Source organism: Larus michahellis, chromosome 3 (assembly GCF_964199755.1).
Source record: "Larus michahellis chromosome 3, bLarMic1.1, whole genome shotgun sequence".
NCBI lineage: Eukaryota > Metazoa > Chordata > Aves > Charadriiformes > Laridae > Larus > Larus michahellis.
The window spans coordinates 16,487,367-16,509,964 of record NC_133898.1 but is presented as its reverse complement, the minus strand read 5'-3'; positions in this window follow the sequence as shown (position 1 = coordinate 16,509,964).

The window sequence follows — 22,598 nt, the reverse complement described above, 5'->3', positions numbered from 1 at the left end:
ATTTTTGCAGCTTTCCTATTTTTCCATGAGAATGCAGTTTTTCACAGAGCACAGCTATACAGTCAGGTTGCAAATAAAAATGTAAGCGGAGAACATGTGCCTTCCCCTTTTGGTCACATGCACACAGGCTACAAGCAGCAAACCTTCGACTCCATCCTCTGCTCAAAGCGGTTTGAACCTGCACCTCCTACTGCAAAATAAAGACTCAGACTACCAAACTACATAATATTTCAAGAGTGGCACTTTAAACAATCTTTGTACTGTAAACTATTCCACTTTCCATGAGGAGCGGAGCATGGATAGAAAGAGTAGACAAACATGAGCAGGAATGACTGCATCCTGGTGATCTAAGTAGGCACCTAGGGAGGAGCTGCCCCAGCAAGAGCGTTTCAGTGAATGCGTAATGTTAGGTACGTGCTGGAGCGGGGACATGAACCCACTTCGTACTTCTCCCAGAGAGACACCCCTAGTCATTAGGCTCCGGTTGTATTTTTTCCACTCCAGCCCAATAAATTATTAATTACTTAAAGTAAAGCGAAAGCAGAGTGAAAACCTTCAAGGATGTGTCACTCAGGCACCAGCCACTGCAGAGCAGCAGGCACTTACAAAGGTCAGCTGCAAAACAGCAGCAGATGCTCTAACTTTAGGGAAAATGAAGAAGGGGTTTCATCATGACTTGTTACATTAGTGTTTCATTAGGCCCTTTCCTCTACTCTTTCTCATTCCAAAAGGAAATGAGACTGGAGACGGATGCTCTCCTGCAGCACATGGTTTGTTGACTTTGCTCCTGAGAGGATCGGGGTTTCAGCCATATTCCCCCCTCCAGCACCTTCTCCTGGTTAGCATGAGCTTTGAAAGCACTGGCTTTTTATGCGCCTGGGTCCCCTCCTGCATTACGCAGAGGACCCTGTCAGTCAGGTCAGCACTGGTGAGTACATCGGGCAATGAAGCACTTCAAAGGCAAAGCCGCAGCATCGGTTGAGCTCTGCCACCCCACATGCACACCAAGATTAACAATGTGGATTTAAAGCAATAAAGGATGTGACCACTCCATGGCTCTCTATGAAACAACATCAGTAATGATTCCCCCCGCTCCTTATCATCAGATGTTCCAAGGATCACATCGAGCAATCGGAAAGGCTTGCAACAAGCCATGGAAAATCACGCTGCCTTCCTGCCTTTGCTAGTCAAGCCATAAAAGCTCTCAGAAAAATAAATCGTTTTTATTTTTGTGCAGGGTACAGGCTACAAATCTGCCTTTAATATCACTCTCCAGGGTTTCAAGTAAGATCTTTTGATCTTTCAGCAGGTGCCTTGTATAATCTCATATTGCTAATGGTTTTAGGTAGCAACAAACAGCAAACTGTGCCTGACTCAGCAGTCCCTCACTTTCTATATGGTATCACCCCCGTGAAAAATGCAGCATTTCCCTGCTAGCTGTTCCTTTAAAACTTCAAATAAAGTTCAAATAAATAGGGAGAGGAAGGCAGTTATAAGGGGGGTGGGGAGGGGGTAGGGTGGGGAACAACAACCCAGATTTTTGACTTGGAAGCTGTCACATTGACGATTGTCAAACATCCGCCTGCAAACAAAAAAATTAAAACCTAACTCAAAGAAAACAGATATTTTTCACTCACAGAAACGTAGCTCACGGTTCTGCAAGCAGGTAGCTTATGTGAACAGGAAGGCTGCTAGTAGAAGGTTTCAGTAGGACTACTCATCTACTTGGAGAGGCCGTGTGCCTAATCACAACTGAATCACAACTTAACCGATCGGGGCAAAACATACTCGAAGAGCACTAACATACCATCTAAAATTCATATGACACTGGCCTACACAAAGTACGTGTTTGATGAATTGAGGCATTGAGGTTTCACTAAGAAAAACCGAATCTTTACCTCACACCTAAATCTCTACTTCACATCTGAATCTTCTGAGGCACTTAAAACAGATCACAATACAATATACTATGGGAGTGCTCTGAGTGCTCTTCTTAACCTCTCCAAAGCAACAGAGAAGTAAGCAGCTCCAAAGACTGGTAACGCCATAAGAAACTCAGAAAGGCTGTAGATGAGTTTTTCTGGGTTTGTGTTTTTCTATTTCCCTGTAGAAGCAGATTTTAAGAATTGAATGCAAAGTCTGTGTTAGAGGAATTCTAGTAAGTATGAGAGCGCAATCCAAAAGCTAAACCCAAGATAAATCTTTTTTTTTTTAACCGCAGGCAGTAGAGTGGCAATTAGCTTTAGCACAATTTCACAGAAAAGTGAGAAGAAAAAGAAAAAAAAAAAAAACAGAAAAAAAATTCATCAGTCTGGAACTTAAAGTTAACCTTCCCCCCAGCCTTTAAAACAAAAGAGATGGTGAGGAACAGACCCACTCTTGCTTTCTCTTGGAGCAACTACTTACCCTTCAGAAGGTTTAGAATGCTTTTTGATTCCCTATTTTAAACAAGATCCTCTGCTTTGCTGCTTTATTGATGTCTCCCCTAAATCCTTCTTTTTTTTGCTGTTCTGATTTTGAAAGCATGGCGCACAGTCTCTGCATCTCACAGACCAGCTACACCAGGAGATTCTACAGCTCAGTGGCGACTCCAGTCATTCGTCTCATGGCTCTGGTTTTCCTCTCACATACATCACTTTTACAGTGCCATAATCCCACTGACTTCAGTGGAGGAGCTCCTGATTTACACTTACATTGCAGAGTCAGGTCATGTCGTTTCTACATAGCTCGTTAGGCTGAGGACAGGCCAGAGCCTGCTGGACCACGGTGGAGTAGATGCCTTTCCCCTGACAAAGTCTTCAGAGAACTGCCAGTCGTAGCGAGGGATGCGCTGCAGGGGGTTCAGCATCCAACTGAGGATAAATGTCCACAGTCAGTGTGGAAGCTTCACCCGTGCAAACATCTGATTTATGAAAATACATGCAGCCCCATTTCTCCCTCTTGCGAATCACACATCTCCTATGCTAGATGTTACTTCTGTGTCTGCCCGGCAGTGAACACATCTGCTTCTGCAGGGAATCCCACCCATGCCACAAATGTTTCTTAACATCAGTCATTTTGTCATAGCGGGATCCCCAAAACTGGCAACTCCGTCAAAAAGATTTTAAACAACTGTCTAAACACTACAGCTGCTGCGTATGATCTCAATGAAAACCTCAACTGTTAGGATTCTAATAGGATTTATTCGCAGCAAAATGACTACTTCTTATGATATATACGGGATCCTGTCAGCCCAGAAAATTAGAAACCTGTTAAAAATTTAAAAAAAAAAAGTCTTTCAACCAGCAAAAATGTGCTAAGCAAGGACTAAAAAGCCTTTCAGCTGGAAGAAGTGTGCTAAGTGAGGACTAAAATAGCAATGCACATCCAGAGAAAGCTCCCCAAGATGGGGGAAATGAACAGGCCAGGAAATTAGTGAAGAGAAACTGAGCAAATATTAGTAGAAACGTGTATTATCAAAACGATCTTCTTCTTGGATAAAATAGACAGGAAGAGCATGCTAGTAAGCCCAAGAGACCCATTTGAGACCAAAGAAAAAGAGGAAATGTCAAGTCAAAGGGTGCCCAGGGCGAGCAGGACTAAGCTGCTCCCTTCCCAAAGTCATTTCATACGTCTGCTCTCAAAGGCAGCCCTCTAACCGGGGCTTTGTGGCACCAGCCCTCAGCTACAGCATCTAAGACCAGTCACAGTCTTAAATGGCAATTTGAAGAAAAGATTGCTTTCAGGTGCATCGTAACATTTTACATTTTCCTACTTTATGCCTCCCTTTTGAAACGGCCTTTTCAGCTTTGTAGTCAGGAGCTTATCTCTCATTTTAGTCTTATCTACTGTTTCAAGTAAACTCAAGTGAATCTGACAGTCTCAAGACATGTGGCTTTTATGGAAATGACAAAATCCAAATAAATTGATGGTGCTGACAAACTCTTTGGGCGATCTGCAGTGAAAGCTACATTTGGCAACCCCAGAGGCTAGGTTAGGCATTCCGCTCGCTTGCAGAAGTCAGTTTGAGAGTAATACTGCAAGTTACCATATAAAACAGATGATGTTTCCTGTAACGGATTTTATTCAATACCCTTTGGCAAAGCTCAGACAGCAGGGAAAAAAAACAACATTGCCCTTCCAGCATTTATTTATCTCAGAAACTTCTGACTCCTGCACCCTCCATCCCATTTTCCCCACTGGTCCTAAAAGGAAGTTGGTTTCCTCTCTTCAGTACTACGTTTTCCTAAATTGCATCTGAACGTGATGCATAAAATAGACCTTACAAGATGTTACATACATTGGATTTATGGCGTAAGGGTATTACTATACTTACAGAGTTGCAGGTCTTTTTTCTGAATGCTCATGGATATTTTTGATGTCTTGAGGCTTTCAGTCCTTCAGAGCTTCAGTGGAAGAGAAGGTGCTGCAGCACTGGCGTGCCGAGGGGCATTTGGAATAGAAGAGCTGCAGGCCTCAAGAACAGCAGTAACAATGGCATCATAGGTGGGATTCGGGAGCTTGAATTAGCAGTTGGACAACAGCAGATTAAAATAAGATTTATAATTTGCAGTAACAAGTCTTATATCAAACTTCAAACTTATACAGGCAAAACTTCAGCCTTACAATGTATCAGTTCCTCTTCAACTACTTGCAACTCTACGATAGTATTACACCTTAACCTTGAGACACATTGAATCCTAATATTCAGAACCTGTATCTAAGAAAAGAGTACATCCTGCATTCTTAAGTACAGTTAAAAAACAGCGTGTTCCACATTCTTCCATTTCCCAGTTTGAGCTGTCTTCAGTGTTGTTATTTTTTAAGCAGCTATCAGCTTCAGCCTGTTTACATCTGCCAGCCCATGATCCTCCAGCTCTCTCTCAGCCATAAACCACAGATGCTTCACACCCTCTGAATGCAAATGACTCATTTTCTAGTGGTTCTGATAGATATTAAAACATCCCCTTGATGTCTTGTCCCTTCCTTTATGCTGAGATTTTACGCTTTTTAAAAAAAAAATAAAAACAAACACGCAACCTTCAAGCTCCTAAGAAGAGACTCTTGTTTAAACCTGTCATGGAAACTATAAACAGATAGATCAGAATTTTCCTTCTAGTTTAATTATCTTTGTGAACAGAAATTTTAATTATTTCTGTTTATCAGATTTTACCTATTTTTCTATTTATGAACATGCACAGTTCCTCCACTTCATTACTTGCAGGACTCTTGAGAATGTTTCTTACATAAGTAGGTCATCTATTCGCTATGAACCGTAAACTGAGAGTATGTAATCACTAAGTACTCCGTGAAGCTGACTGGTGTTATTTCTTTCCTGAATGAGCCACTCAGAAACAGAGGTATTTAAATTAGTAATTTAAAAAATATGACTGTTTTAAACAATAATAAAAAACCCAAAATAAATAAAAAACCCCAAAAATACTATTTTGGTGAAAACCTTCAGAACCCACCAATTTGTCACACGTATGCGTGACAACTGTGTGGCAAAAGGTAACCATTAAAAGGTCAAAAATGCTATGTAGCTGAATTTTAATTTCCAGCTTAGAATGAACGTTATCATCATACTCTTCCTACTACTGCTGCAAAGTAATGTAACTGCCTAAAGCCCCATTCATGGTTTGCTGACGCTACTTCTTAGGGAAAGCTTCCATTGAAAATGTCAACAAAAATTACTTTAAGAGAAAGGGCTATAAAACCCAAGATTAAAGTGAGTCATCCCACAAATATCTCAAGTACAAGCAGTCTGTACAAAGCACTTGAATAAATCTTTTTGAGACTTATTTTCACTGCTAATTAATGTAATCTGACAAAATTAGAGGCGCAGACTCTTCTTAAGAAGTTCTTACAAAGGAGTATCAAGAAAGTGCTGTGCCCCTTCCTCTCTTACATACAACGCAGCAGCAAGACGCCTGAGTCGCTTAGAAAACTAGCCATATTTTTGTTCAGAGAGTTCATGTTATGTGGTGACTTCAATGACATACTGCTTATTGAGAAAGCTGTTACATTTCTAAAGCCTTGTGGCTCGGCTAATTGTGTAGATTCAAATTTTTTGGGAGATTAGCGATACAGCAGCTCCTTGTTTGTGTCAGTTGCAATGTTTTACATCTGATGATTAGTTTTGATGAAGTGAATGGAACAATCAGCATGTGTCATTACAAGGCTTGAAAAACACAGGCTCTGGAAGGATTAAGATTCCTTTTAAATGTGAGGGGAGCTCAACCGCTTTTGGCACCGACTAAAGTCCTGACTGCTTAACGGGAGCAGATCCTCATCTGGTGTGGATCATCACAGGACCACTGAAGAGACTTTACACCAGCCAAGCATCTGCTGCCAGCAGTTTTCTAAAACTGCCCGCACTTCTGCATGCCTCATTGGGTTGGCTGTCGAGCAGGAGTGGATGTCCTCCTTATGTTCCCGCTCCCACTTGGTGCAGGCACGATGTGAGACTGGCTAGCTTCAGCATATGGAGGTGCAGTCGCTCCTGCTCTCGGTACGAGGTGAGAAGCACTGCAGCGCTCATGGGTGGGAGAGGACTCTCTGGGCTGAGGACTTCCACCACGCTCTGCTTAGCAGAGCACGCTGCGCCCCTCCTGTCACTCATGGCAGGAAGGTGCCAGGATCTGCTCACCAGAGCCCAGAGCCTGAATTCCATGGGGTCCCTCCCATCCCCTGCTCAAAGTACTCCCACAAAATGTAAAAAGGAGACATGCTAATTCTTTGGTTGCTGGTGCCAAGAGGAACGGAATGCAGCAAATCCAGCATCAAATGCCGCAGCTTTTCTCTGACACCTCATCTGCCATCACTGCAAGCAGGAATAAAATGACCAGCAGTCTCCAGAAAAAAATAATACACTCTCAATTAGTGCTTATGTTCAAACTAAAGAGCACCTCCTGAAATGCTCTCTATAGATTTCTGCATTCCAGAGTAAACATAGTAAGCCTACTTCAGCCAAATCTGTCTTTGATAAGAGAAGAAAGGCTACATTATTAATATTTGAAGTCAAGGAAGGATAAACAAGGATGTTGGAGAAATTAGACATCAATTATACTTGCTCTACCTTGGAGTAAGCGTACCCATTTCTTTCACTTCTACTGAAAGGCAATCAATAAAGCAAACAGTATAGATTACTAGAAAAAGAATACAGAGACAAAAAGAGAACATCATTATGTGCCCGTATATACCCATAGAATGCCAGTATTTGGAATAATGCAGGCAGCCCTGGTGCCTCCTTTCCAAAAGGCTCCAGTAGAACTGGAAAATTTTCAGAAAAGAGTGAGAAGAATGGTGTAGGCAGAGGACAACTTCCACACAGGGACGAATAAATGGGCTACAACCTGAACCAGAGATGCCTAAAGGGAATTATGATGGGGGATCTATAACATCAATTGTGGCGCACAAAAACAAACAGGAGCCAGCAGTTCACCATTCCTCCCACCACAGGGCATCAGCAAAGCTCCCGGGTAGCAGGAGGTGATCCAAACAAACAGGAGGAGGTGACTGATCACACAACAGGTACATAGGCTGCGGGGAGTCCTTACCCCACAGTGTTGTGGAAACTGCGGTCTTACACACGATTCCAGTGTAAAATCTACACAGGGCTATTAACACAGAGACACTGGAGACGAGGAGAATATTCTGGGGAAGTGCCACGATATGCTTGCTCAATTTTTTGTATTCTTCACTAGATAACTGCTAGTAGCTTCTGGTTTAGATAGGACAGCGGGCTACACGGACTTCTGCTTTGACCCATATCTGCAATTCCTTTATTATGTGCTTTGACTGAGGATCACTCCCAAACATCCCAGGTCCAGGAAAGTAATTGCAAAGGTTATGCTCTTCTTATGATGGACTGTTTTGGTTTAACTGGATTTGCATGGTGGTGTTCGTCTTTTGGGAGGAGAAAAAAAAACCCACCCCAAACCAACTACATCTTTGTTCAGCAGTTGAAATCATGCTAAATTATTTTGTAGGATGGAATAGCAATTTTGGAGGTTTAACCTCTTCATTGAACAATATCTATTAGAATATTACCTCCTTTCAGTGCCCTTCTAAAACGTTTGGAGGTAACTCCCTTGAATATCTGCTGTCAGCATAAGAGAATGTAAATGTAAATGTATGCCAATATATTTCAAGTCATTTCTACATACAAGTTTTATGTCATTCTGTTATCCCCTGTGGGGTCACCATGAAGCATCCTGAGCAGGTAAATCAGTGAGGTCTTTCAAATGTCAAGAATGCCACAATACCTTTTCAAATGGAGCAGTCCTCTTTCCACCGAGGGAATGAGGAGTATCATGGCACAGCTGGATTTATTCTGGCACAAGGTGTGTCTGTGAATGGCACTGACTCCTTTCTTTGAGTTGCAGTCACTGATGCTAGTCAGCCAGCGGCACCACCATAAACATTCATCCTACAAAACAGCAGCAGATAATCAAAACGTCTGTACCCTAGTGAAAACCGCTAGAGCAGCTGAGGACTCTGCTTCTGTGATTTGCAGTAGTTTGATTTACTCACTGAAGCGCCTCTGATTCACACCAACTGAGAAGATGACCCTTGCTTAAGTTTCCCACTGCAGCTTATTCAAGCAATGATTAAAGGGCAAAAATATGCAGGTGCTTTGGAAAAAAAAAATAGTATAAATGCTACATTTTGATACCAGTTTGCTATTATTTTTTTTTAATTTTCCAGCTGAAATTCCCATAATTAAAATTCCCACTACTGTAATTTGCTGTCACAGGAAAATAACATTATTTTGTATATGCAATTAGTACTGTATGAGCTGGAAATCTGGACAACTTTATGCTGAAAATATTTTCTCCCAGATGTGTCAAATTTACTATGAGTTTTAATTCCAAAGTAGAAATTTTAGTTCATTAAAAAATTACTTGCAGAAACTATATCAAAAGGTTGGAAAATGGTTGAGCAATCAAATTGTCTCAAGAAGAGAAAAATATCTTTGAAGAAAATGTATCTACCTACCAATTAAAAAAAACAAAAACAAAACCACAACCCCCCTAAAATTTAAAAAGCAGCAGCAAGAAGGAAAGTTAAAATAGCATGATATGCATTAAGCAGTCTAGAAAGTCTTCCTGGTACTCTACGAAATGCAAAGGGAATTTTGCTTTATCAGTAAGTGACAGTACTTACTTTTACCTTTTCTGTCAAAATTATCACCTCTGAACTTAGATGGCTCCACAGCATCCAGTATCAACACATTGTTCTCTTTGCCAGAAACAATTCAGAGAACTGCTTTTCCACTAGAACTGCACCTTCCCTCGAGCTAACATCAGTCCTTCGTAAACTGAAACCTCCTGTGTGAACCGAAAGTTCAGTACCACTTTTTGGGTACCATTTTCACCTATTTTGAAAAGACAGCAAGGCCATCCTCTGGACTCTACCATGACAAGTTTGGTGCAGAAGCAAAGGGAACTTCATACCGACTTTGTGGCTGGGATCTAACCAGGGACTAGTCAACCTATGGCAAGGCAGGAGCATTCCCAAGCCTGTCTCAGATTAAACCATCACAGCCTGAAACCGGGAAACAAGAAGAGAAACCAGCTATGACATGCAGCAACTCCTTACTACAGAACCACACTGAGGCCTGGGATGGCCTCAAACATTTACAGCAAGTAATCTTCTTATATGTAGGTGCGCTTTAATAAATAGCTAGCTCCTGAGAAGGTTGTTCATACTTGCATCTGGGCAGGAACATTTGCTGAGTAAGGGCTACTCAGAATGAGCAGGGTTTTTACAATCTCGCTTTTAAACTCAAAACATGACAATGATAGAGACTGATTTCTGCTCCAGAGAACTTACATTGTACATACGTGCTGGGCAAAGGCAATTTTTATTTGAACATAAAAGGAACAGTGCTATATCAGTAGAAAAATAACAGATATTATGTACTTCTATGCCAAAATCCTTGCAGCGGAGAATTGGCTCGTCAAGAAACCAGTTATTTTAGCAAAGCTGCTTTTGATCTGTTCTCATGTGTTTTAAGAGAAATCTGAAGAATTCTTCTAGCTTGTGTCAATTACTGGAAATACCACATTGGACCAGCCACTTCTCTTCTGCCTACGCTTCAAAAACCTTGGTGATGTGTGGAGAGGGAGCGAGGGATGGTGGAGCTGGTCCGTCTCTTTGATGCCAGCTAGACATCTGCAGCTCTGTTCTTCTGACTGCTTTCCACAGCCTGAGCAGGACGGAGTGCCCAGGACAGAGGAAAAAAAGCTATCCCAATATGTGAAAACTTATTCTAAGTGTTATTAACACTTCTGCAGTTACTCATGTTCATTTTCTCCTTGTTTAAAAACCACAGAATGAAAATCTACCATTCCTGCAGATGGTGGAAATACACAGAAAACAAAAAGGAAAGGCTCATATATTGATAACACTCTTCCCCTTGGTATTGAATAAAGAACATAAAGATGCTTTGCACTTTGTGGCTCCAGAGCCAGTAATAAGAGCGCTGGGTCCCTGGAAAGGCTTTAATCTGAAGGCACGGTTGCATTAGCTTGCAACAACAAAGATTGCTATCACTGCTTACAAAGCAATACATACAATCTCTGTCTTTAAAACTCAATATTTAATGAGAAAACGACTTTCTTCGGATTTACAATAAAGCAAAATGATATAAGGAAGACAGCAGAAAAGAGGTGTGGAAAAAAAATCACTCATCCCTGTTCAAAGAAACCATATGTTCACCAGAATGGAAGACTGTGCATCTTGCACTGTAATCATAAGGGAGGGAAGATCCTTGAGAAAGAAAGGAACTTAATCTTCATTTAAAAACAAAACCCATTTTAAATACCTTTGTGTATTGATAACAAATTTTTCAAGGCTGAACCAAAGCACACAAAGAGAGTTCCACTGGAACAGCTTACTTGGCATGATTTAACTCTCTTATGTTCTGGTCTACCAACAGACAAAACTCTGTATAGCTCCCAGTTGAGCCAACGGGGTTTAGCCACAAAGTTGATCATATTCTCCCAGTAATAATACCTTACCAAGGCTGCAAGTCCAGCCTCTTTCATTGTTGCTGTTCTCTCTGATTTAAAATTAAGTCTCAAATGTTGACAAGGGTTTCCTATTAAGCATAGTGAAATTTCAGTTTACATTTTTCTCCAACCAAAATAAATGGAGGCTGACTGTACAATATAAATATGAGTTTAAAAAGAATCAATTTTAAAAGTTGCTAAAAATCATTGAAGCGTTCCAAATGCTTGAGCAAAATATTTTCACACACACATGAATGGCTGGAGATTAAATGAACTCTACCAGCCAAAGGGAAAATCAAAGGACAAAAAATAGAAAAATTCAGTTTTTCAATAGAAATCAAAATGAAACACCTGAATTTTCTGTCTTAAAGCATTTAAAAAATCAAAGACATCCTATTAAAAAAAAAATTGTTCTTTACTAAGGGAAAACAAACATATTCCACTTTGAAGCCAAATTAAACTTGATCAAAAGTGAGAGCTTTTTTTGATTATTTTTTTCAGAGCTGGAAAGCTACATCAATTTTTTTCCTAAGCAATATTACCTATCAGATCCTCCCTTCACCTTCTTTTCCAGTTCAGCTAGTAAAGGAAAATATCAAGTATTTTTCTAGGGCTTCTTACATCATAGACATTTAAATCAGTTTTAAAAACTCTCTATTTTTCAGCCTATTATAATTTGTATTTGCATGATTTTTAACGTTTGAAAAATCAGCATCTCATGAAGTGTTCTGTACGTATTGTATTTTCAGCACAGTTCCAAGTTTGCCGTCTAATATTTTGGCACAGCTAATCTTGATGAAGTAATTAAATTAATTAGCTGATGAATCAACTGGACCTACAATTTCTATCTGTAATCAGCCAGTTAACCTGTGAGACAGACAAAATAATTTGAGAGTTCTTAAGTCTGAACTGATGTCACGTCTCTAACGGCAACTAAACAAGACTGTATTAAGTAGAGGTGTTAAACTCATTAAAAACAAAACATCCTAGAGGAAGTGAGCCTGCATAATCCTCTTTTAGTTTTCAGCACCTTGCAATGCTAACTATGAGATATATTGCAGTGCAGTTTAAAATGTCCAGGCTCACAGTCAGCAGTAATTCAAAGCAGCAGAGTGCTGATCAGAACCTGACTGCCTGGGAAGAGGCTGCTCAGGGTCTTCCAGGGACGGAGTCGATAGCAGTGATGTTACCTGCACTCACCCTTTCTTATATGATATATGTGAAGGCGAAGGTAGATATGAGAAGGACTGGTTATGCCATATTCCCCAAAGATGACATTTCGTTTTCTTCCTGAATTGGAAAGGAAGGAATTGTGATACCAACCAACTGCAAAACAGAGGAGTGACTCGAACAAAGCAAAATTAACTGGAAAAGTTAAAAAATAAGCCCTTAGCAAGCAACACATTTTATTAACTAGACATCTTTCCTAGACTTGCTCAGTGCTTCATGTGAACATTTGCCTATCCCAGGCTAATGCCCTCCCAACACTGGATCAGGTGAGACCACATGGGTGGGACTGGGGAAGAACTGGGTTCCCTACCAATCTCTGAGCCTCTCCTCTAGGATCTCTTCTGAGGGTCTCATTTTTGTTGAGGTTCAAGTTACTCCGCATATAGGGATACATATATAATTATATCTTCTGCTGATACTAGTGAAAGCAGTCACAGTGACGGTCAAATGAGGGTAATACTATGACTCTTGTAATGAGAACTAATAAGCTATTAGAGCAACTAATTTGTTCTAAGAAGAAGAACTTAGAACAAAGAAAGATGGGATCCCCAACGGATATGCCCACATCAGCATTTTATTTCACAACAGGAGTCCACTTTTGAAGTGAATGTCCCAATTGTCTGCACGTAGCATCTTCGTGTTTTACATCATGGAGCAATCTTGATGCACGCAAGCTGGGTTTCTTGCAAATGAAACCAAACCATAGAGTTTGCACAAGGACCACACCTAATAAGCTCCCATCGTGAAAAGGGAAGCAAAGCTTCAAACCAAAAAGCAGGTTGCACCTTCATCACATCCTCCAGCACGGAACAACTGCACCTGAACCAGCAGAAGGTTCTCCAAACACTGAACAGTGAAGTGACCATGAAGTTCCTCTTCTGCTCTACCAAGTTATAACGCTATGCAATGTCCCAGGCATACAGTTCTGCTCACCTGAGAGGGATGAAGGCTTTTCTGATGGGAGAATAACCAAGTTGCAGTGGCAAGACCACTGTAACCTGATAACAGCTGCCACATGCAAAGGGTGGCGTTCAGTTTTCAATGAAATTTTAGACAATCAGGAAGAACCACCAGATCTCAAGTGTGGCATAGCAGACGCATCCTCACCTCATGAGTTCAGGTGGGAACACATTTCTGAGACTGCATCTGACTCAGTATCTACAATGCTGGCCTAGGGACTGTCACACACAAATACCTGCAGGAGAGCCTGGAGGCTGAGCTGCAGAAGTCTTCTGCATTGCAGCTGGCAGCAGTCTCAGAAACTACCTGGCCATTCACAACCCTACACAAGTTCCTAGCTCCATCCTGGAGGCTGAGCAAGCTGTGCCTGCAGCCCACCATGCTAAGTGCAACTCTCACAGCCCATCATCTCCCTCCTGCACCTGGCAAAGTGGAAAGCAAACAAGCCCCTTGACCAAAGCTAGACCTTGAACAGCTTTCCTGTGGTTCCTTTTTTTCTTCTTTGACTTTTTATCACCCATAAAAAGAAGCACTAAGGGGATAATACTAAGTAAAAATCGTCTCCCTTTCACTGTCTGTAAAAAAGAAATGAAACAATTTCTGAAGAGTTCTAGAAAAATCAAAGCCTAACATCTGAGGTACCTGGACACCATAATGATAAGTATCAAGAACCGCCCACAAACATACCTAGCCTAGAGAAAGTATTCGCTAAAAGTTTTTTCTCCTTTTCAGCCATCACATAACAATAATAATTGTGGAGGTACAAAAATAAACTTGAGACATTTTTCATCTGTCAGGAGATCATAATTCACAGACTTTGGGTACACAACTTAATAAACAAATGGTGGCAGGACAAAAACTGTCATTTCTGTTGCTTCTTCTAGGGAGTGGCGAATCATCCAGTGTGGGGGAAAAAAAATAAAGCTGTCAGAGATTGGTCTGTGCAGCAGGAAAATCTCCTGCACAGGGTTGTTAACAGCCCTTATAGTCCTATTCCCTAGACAAATCACAGAGCAATATTAACAGCAACTCAAGAGGTAGCACTCATCACTGTCATTCACCCAGATGCAAGATCCTCTGCCAAGATAAGGTTGAGGAGAACTGATATAACCAAAATAAAGGGTGATAATGACAATATCCACAATGCATAAATAAAGGGACTTCTCTCCCCTTTCTTTCTTGAGATGAAGGGGGCAAGTCTTCATCTCATATAAACTGACATGGTTCCACTCCATGGTTCCAGAGCCACACTGATTTACCATCAGCAGAGCAGCAAGTTACATAAACCATTTTCCAAATGAAATACTTAACCAGCAAAGAGGCCTGTGAGGCTCAACTTTTCATTCTGGCCCTAGCAATATCTTTTGCACACAACTAAGTGGTACTTGAACAGAAAACCAGCTTATTCTGTCCCCCTCATTTGAAAACATGTCCTGTCTTAGCCCAGGTGAAGAGATTTCTGTATATGGAAGACCTGATCGTAAGCCTGGAAATTGTTCTTTATAAGCATTTTTCTCCCCCAAAAGAGAAGAAAAGAGATCACCACCCCTCTCTGGGTTCGAAATGCCAGAATGGTTTGATTGGCTTAGTTTCTATTTCCTGACTGGACAGGCAACATGCAATAATAAGCTTTTAAGTTACAAATACCTCTAGGAAGCATTTAAAGCATAATAACTCATACATTTATCCAAAGAACAGAAAGGCTGACAAACAGGCTTTCAGCTTCATGGCTGTAACACTATTAACAAACCACAGGGAAAAATGATTGCCCTCATTGTGAGGACAGCCCACAGAAGATCTGCCAGATGAGGACAGCCCACAGAAGATCTGCCAGATGAGGTTCTGCCTTGGTCTTTGGAAACAGTAGGGGATTCAGCTCGCCAGTACCACGTACAAACCCAACTATGTCAACTGTTGAATGGCGGGGTCCACTGCTACAGAGCGCAAGTAAATGAACAAACCCCTCTTTCAGAAGACCTAAAAAAATCTTACAGCTTAGCCGTAGAGATAAACAATTTTGCAAATACTATCTTGTGAACACTTAATGTGCTGAACTGAAAAACAACATGTAATTAATGACTTGCTTTGCAACACTATTGCCACACTGATAACAGAGATTAAAAAAACACAGCATGCTTAAAAATAGGAATGCAAATACACAAAATTGACTGAAACCACCACTGTAAGAACACAGTCGGTGCAGGAACAAAAATCCGTAAGAGGTCAGCTCATATCTGCCATGTTGTTCAGATCTGTTGGCCAGATGTGGGCTTCCTTGCACAGCCAGACACAAACTCACAGAAGTTAGCTAGAATGACAGAAGCCTGTGGAGCTGCCCCGCTAGTACTCAGCAGACCTGGATTTGCGGCTTTACAGAGCTATCAGCTGGAACTGGCTGTGACTGTCCTACTACTTCCAGTTTCTGTAGAAAGCAAGCCCTAGAGAGACTGGAAGGGAAGGTCACTCATACATTCTCAGCTATTAGAGCTGCATTAGCACTGAAAATAAGATTGTCTACCCTCTAATGTTGCTTCCTTGGTTGTGAAGACCCTATGTTCATACCAATCCTAGACTTCATTTTTTTTGGTTCATCCACCTCTCCCAGCTAACATAAACACCGACAGGTAAACTACTTGAAAGCAACTATACTATTTAGGAGCCTAAACCCATTGACTTTGCTGTGTGCCAAATACACTGTGTGTTGTGAATATGACAGCTAATCTCTCAAAACATAAGTTCCTTTGACATTTCCAATCATATCTAATGTACAATAATATTTCAGTAAACCTCAAATGATTTTTTTAAATGTGAAATTTCTTAGATGTCAATGAAGTTTCAAAAAGATGAATTCTAGCTGCTATACAGAGCAGAAAAAAAGAGTCATAATAGAAAGGCCAGCAAAGTCTGAAGGTTTCCTGCCAATGAACTAGCTGGATAAGAGCGAAAAAAACTTTACCAGAAACCTTAGGCTAGCCTCATTATTAGGCAGCTTCATTTTGTTCTGCAGAACAAAACACTATTCCAGTGCATAGAAAAAAATGATGTAGTGCTTTTCTGCAATTTACCAGTTTATAAAAGAGCTACATCCTGGGATTTGGATGACTGCAAGGGCACAGCATTGATTTGCTCGTCGTACGAGGAGAGTATGCCTCGGGTAAACCTTTCTTGTCTATCATACAAAGGCTTGCATATAGATCTTTTGCAGACTCATTCTTAATAGATAAGAACACACAAATACTTTTGGAACTGGAGGTGAGTCAAAAGAAATTTCATTCCCACAGCAATCCACACAAGTTGTTAGAAAAGACAGATGCTACTTCAAAAATTTTATTCTACAGAGTTTGGCAGACATGAGCTTGAACTAATAACCAGTTAGCACCAGAGGAAAAGAACACCAAAAAAAAAAAAAAGATGATGTTTCTTGACTGTAATTTTGTTGCCTTCTCAAAACGTGAGAAAAAGCTTGTTGAGATACTATTTATTATTTCACAGTACCAACAGCATGCACTGAAACATCACAAGATGAAAAAAGAACCAACTTCCATTTATCTTAATAGCAAAGATTTTTATTATAACAAAATGAAGGAACCTGCATTCAGTGTAATCAATTTTGTAATTGGAAGCTAAAGGGAAGCCTCACAGAGGAAAGAAGGTGCTTGAGGATAAGGCATTAAGGACCTGACACCTCAGTTAATTAAAACCTTGCCTGAGTAACGAGTGCAGTATCAAGACCTCATTAGTCCTAGTTTCATTCAGGTAGGCAATCACCATGACAGGGCCATCAGAATCGCTTTCCTTTTTGGCACTTTAAAGCTTTAGGCCAGGGATATAAGAGGCCAAGGAAAGCTTTGTGTTTCACTGGCTCGTGTCTCTGCGGGAGGATGCGGGCAGCGGAGCTGTCTGGAAGTGCCCGCTGCTACCACCTCCTGCTGCCCGTAAGGACGTGCATTTCCAGCCACGCGGCTCGCTGCCCTGACACTCCGCAACTCAGGTCAGAGACTAAGATGATACAAAGGATGAACACAGGGCCAGAGGCACTTTAATCGAATAGCCTGTTCTGCCTTTTTTATTTTTTTTCCAGACAGTTTAAGAACTGAAGAACAAACATTTTCACAAAAGCATACATTGCCACTTGCCAAAGAGTTTAATTTCAACCTCTTTGTACACCTTAAGCCTAACACCGCATGTTGTCAGTTAAATTCAATCTACTTCAAGATTTAAACCTATTCTTCAGGATTAGAGCCTTTTTTTTTTTTTTTTTCCCCTGCTTGAACAGGAAACTTCCGTCCCTGTACCATCAGATCAGCCTCTACCACACAAGCATCCTAAGGAAACTGGTTAATGTGGGAGCAGATGGACCCTTCCATTTTAGACACGTGCATGCGGTGTCTTCAACGGTACTAGCACGGGAAGTCCTGTTCGCATGTCATCTTCTGCTCCTTTCTTCAAGATCCCTTGAAGCAGCAGGTAGCTGTCAGTAATAACTGATGTTGTTACACTAATTGCAAGGCATACAGATTAAATTAAAATGAAGGTTTACCAGGAGTGCACACACACAAAAGATAGAGAGAGAGAACTTATGCCAATTTCTGCATCCGAGGGACTGGTGTGGTTTTGCAAACAAATCTGCCTCTGGATGAACTTGTCGTCCAAGACTGCAGTCCGGACTATTCCCTCTTTTTCTTCATACGCTGTCAGATGGTTAAGGTGGGAAATAGACTTTTTTCTAAAGCATTAATATTTTGACAGTATAAGGCATTTGGGGGGCTTAGGGCTGTTTCAATTCCATTTTTCTGGTGATATTTGAAGTGATAATTGATAAAATCTCACTTCTTTTTACAGGTGTCAAGGAGGTGGAGAGTCGGGGAGTGGCAAGAACACTGTGTGGAAAAAAAGCTACACAGAAAACCCACAGAACAGCAGCAGTCCAAGGTGCTTTATACTACAGAATAACAGAATGTGCAACTGTACCAACGAGAGTGTAATTCAACATTTTTCTGTTGATTCAGTAGCGTATATGCTATTTATGAATAACTTTCATAATTACATGCCTTGGCATACCTATCAGAGGTCATACAATAACTAAAAGAATGCTAAGTTCACTGCCCCTTTAATATATTTAACTTTCCTACATTAGCCGTTCTATGGCCTACAATATACAAGAAGAGACAGAAAGAATACACCAAAAAAAATAATAAAAGGAACATAAAAACCAGGAAACAGTGATGAGTGACACTGCTAACATGTAGCTCAATTTCCATCCACAAACCTGTCTAAGATGTTGAACTGAAGGGCACCCGGATTTAAAAGTCTGAGTGGCAGGTTGATAGCACATAGTGGTATTAGAAAGAAAAATGGTGGATCATTTCATTCATAGAATCATAGAATCTTCATGGTTGGAAGGGACCTTTGACATCATCGAGTCCAACCAAACAACCTACAATCTCTGCCACTAGAGCATGCCCTGAAGTGCCACATCTAGACGTTTCTTAAACACCTCTAGGGACGGTGACTCAACCACCTCCCTGGGCAGGCTGTTCCAGTGCCTGACCACTCTTTCAGTAAAGTAATTCTTCCTGATATCTAATCTAAACCTCCCCTGCCGCAGCTTCAGACCATTTCCTCTGGTCCTGTCATTATTCACCTGGGAGAAGAGGCCAACACCCACCTCTCTACAAGCACCTTTCAGGGAGTTGTAGAGGGCAATGAGGTCTCCCTCCCCTCAGCCTCCTCTTCTCCAAACTAAACATGTCCAGTTCCCTCAGCCTCTCCTCATATGACTTGGTCTCCAGACCCCACACTTCATTGCACCAAACATCAAACTAACTAAAACAAAAAGTCTTGTGATTTCATTGAATGGTACTAAAATATTGCAAATTAATGTCATCAGTGCTTTTTTGAACCAAAATACCATCCAGTAATTTTTTCTTTCCCAAATTGTAAAAACAGAAAGACCAGTACCCAAGAAGCGTATTTGACTACTTAGAATCACAAACAAGAAAGAAAATGTCATCCACACTGGATCTGACCTGGAATCAGCTTGTGCTGTACTGGGAGTCCTCAAACCCACCATATGAAAATCCTTGCTTTCAAAGGAACAACATGCCAAAATTGGAACAAAGAAAGTCCATTTTGCACTAATCAAGACTATGCCTTTTGTAAGGCAGTCATGAGATAACAAGAAACTATGGGAAGTGAGCCCAGTGGCACTGAATTTGGCAGAAGTTAAACCAACGACACAACCCTTTGTTATATTGCATTTACTCACATTAATGTTCCTCAGACTGGAAAATGCGTGTGGATCTTGTGGAGGATTTGCAGCTGCAGCAACACCAAGGATTCTTTTATAATTCATTGATGTTCATTGTAATTCAACTCCAATATCCCCGTATTTTGCCACTAATTGTAGAGAAGACTACACAGGCTTTTTTTTTTTTCAGTTAATACTTCTAAAAGTCAACAGTTTAAAAACTTGTTTTCCATAGTTTTTCAACTGCACAGAATAATGACACATCAAAAGACAACTTTGGGCATGAAATTTCAAGCCTAGCTTTTTCAGAGTAGACGATTTCAATTTTTTTGGCTACTATATTTCAATATAGGGCAATACATGAGAGGCATAATGTTAATTGGCATCCGTGTTTTAGAATGGTCAGTTAATCAGGTAACTACTGTTGAAAATTTCCTAGTCTATTAATGTACTTACATCATAACATTTTGATGTGAAACTATTTCTGCTCAAATGAAACAATAGCTCTTATTTATATCTACACCTACGGATACAGATATACAAACACATAAATAAAAAAATAACTAAAGGAATAATTAAACTTCACTGATAATTAAATAAACACTAATTTCTTTCCATTGATTTGGTTCTTTCAGGAGTTTGAGTTTCAGTTTGAGTGTTACACAAAATTTATTGATCATAGCCAAATGCTTAACCAGCATTTAAATCTGTCACTGTACTTGCTCCACAGGCAGGCCAGAGTGAGACCGGACACACTTAACGCAGTTTCTGTATATCAGTGAATCACAAAGATTACTTAATAAAGAGTTCTCCACAGTAATACAGGGAGCCAATGACCCTTAAAAGAAATATTCTCTATAATGATTGAGAATTGGCTGAAAAATAGCTTCCATATAAACTTTCTCTGTCAAACATGACTCACTGAACAATCATGAAAAAAATTCTCTTTAAAACTACAAAGAAAACCATATAAATGGCAGAACAATCCTTTCTCACCATTTCAGAATGGAAAGTTTAATTGCCTGTTTCAGAATTGCTTTGTTTAAAAGTCTGGTCTTTTAAATAGTTATAATAAAAACTGCAATATTTCAACCAACTGAAAATTGTAAAAGCTATTATATGTTGGCTTTTTTAATCAAGGTTAAGGTTAAAAATGTGAAATATCGAATTTCCAAACAGTGGAAAATCCACTGCTAAGTGGGTCTACGTGGAGTTGCATCTTTAGCTCCAGGGCTACCTTGAAGCCAGCATTCCCTGTTCCACAATGTTCACAAATGGCAAAATCTGGTCTGGTTCCTTGCTAAGGGAGGTATTAGTGAGGAGAGAAAACTGAAGAACTGCGCAGGGCGCATCTGTGGCTGTTGTTGAAACAGTGCTTAGGACGGAAAAATGGACTTGGATTAGGTTTCAAAACCCACAACTCTTCCCAGAATGTGTTTAGGTCTATGTTTCATACCTGATGGGAAAGGTAAAGCTCCCGGCATCCTCCTAACATAGCTCATGTACAGAAGCTTCATAAGATGTGCAGATTCGCCCCTTCCTGACATCGCAGAAGATGCTACAAAGACACCTTAAACACTTCTTTCTCATAAGTAGTCACCGCCATCTATTTAGGTAGTAAATACCAAACATGGAAAGACAGGAATAACACCTGCAGGTCAGTCCATCCAACAAAGAGGTTAGGTACTTTGGTCAAAATGTGCAATTACTACAGGAGGAACTACTGATCTGAGAGACGAAAGAGACACTTCTGGTAAAATGCTTTTCCTTTTGCTTCTTCTCAAGAGCAGATATGAAGTGTCAACTAGTAGACTGATGTGGAAAAATACATGTCTCGATAGAAACAGCCTAAGGAGTCTGTACGAATCACATGCTGCCCGTTGCTTTTGCGACATCTAACTGGACACCATGGAGGAAAGCAGTACAGCCTTATAAAATTGAGTCACCTGCAGTGAAACTCTGATGGAAAATTAACACCTGCAGGTGACTCAGCCATGGAGGGAGGAGGAAGGAGTCAGAGACCAGCTCCACAACCTGCTCTGCCAGCACAGAGTGCCCCAGGGTGGCCATCACCACCAGGGACCAGCTGCGGGTCCGGTGCAAGCGGCACACATTTTTGAAAAAAACAAACAAACAAACAAAACCAAAGAAAAAATAAAAGTGATTCTGATCTCGCGTAATATTAGCAGTCACTTTGAGGCAGTAGAAGTGCCTGTGCAGGGAAAAGAAAAAGATGCAGGGTAAATCAGACTGCAAATTTTCTGTGGCTAACAATATAGGGAAAGAGGGAAAGAATGCAAATATGAGAAGGTACTTTAGTATTTTGAATATCACCACAAGACTGGCAAGCGCTGCATTGTGCTTCACTTTAAAGTAGAAAACACTGCATTTAATTAGAATAAGTAGGTAATATTAATTGCCATCGCCAAAGCAGATGCTACGGACAGAATACCACATAAACACGTGGGGAACAACTGAGTGATACAAGAGCCCAAGCACTCCAAAATGAAGGAAGCCCAATTAAGCTGTTTCTTGAGGTTTTCTGGCTTAGATGCCTCAGATGATCTGACTGAAGCTCTTCTCAAATTTTGATCCCTCCAGCTGCCTCCCATTTGGACCTCAATAGCTCAGGTCCCTTATCATCAGTAAAACTCAGCTTCTAAATTTACTCAAGTTTAGATCCATCCAAGTATAAAATATGAGGGTATTATAATACAATATTCCTTCTTAAGATTACTGAATGAAACAAGAAGGTGTGGTTTTGGTTTGTTGGGGGAAAAGAACACAAAGTAAATTCCATTTAAAACTCAACAACAAGGGAGGAATAGGTAAGCATAAAAAACCAGAGCGATTCATATTTATAAAAGCCCGAATGTAATGAAGAAGCATTAATAAGCCTTTCTGCTTCCTTTAGCACCCACAGCATGACACTGTTCTTTAAATGAGGAGCTCACTGCAAGGGGCAAATCTCAACTGTAACTAAATCCAAGCAGGAGGTCAGCTACCAGGAGACTATGGCATACATTTGCAGTGTTTTTAAAAAAAAGATTACCGGAAGCGGTTTTGGTGTTATCTAATTGTCAGAGAGTTATTCTAAATTCAAAACATGCAAACTCATACAAGAAAGGGCTTTACTCAGGAACCCAGTGTGAATAAACCAT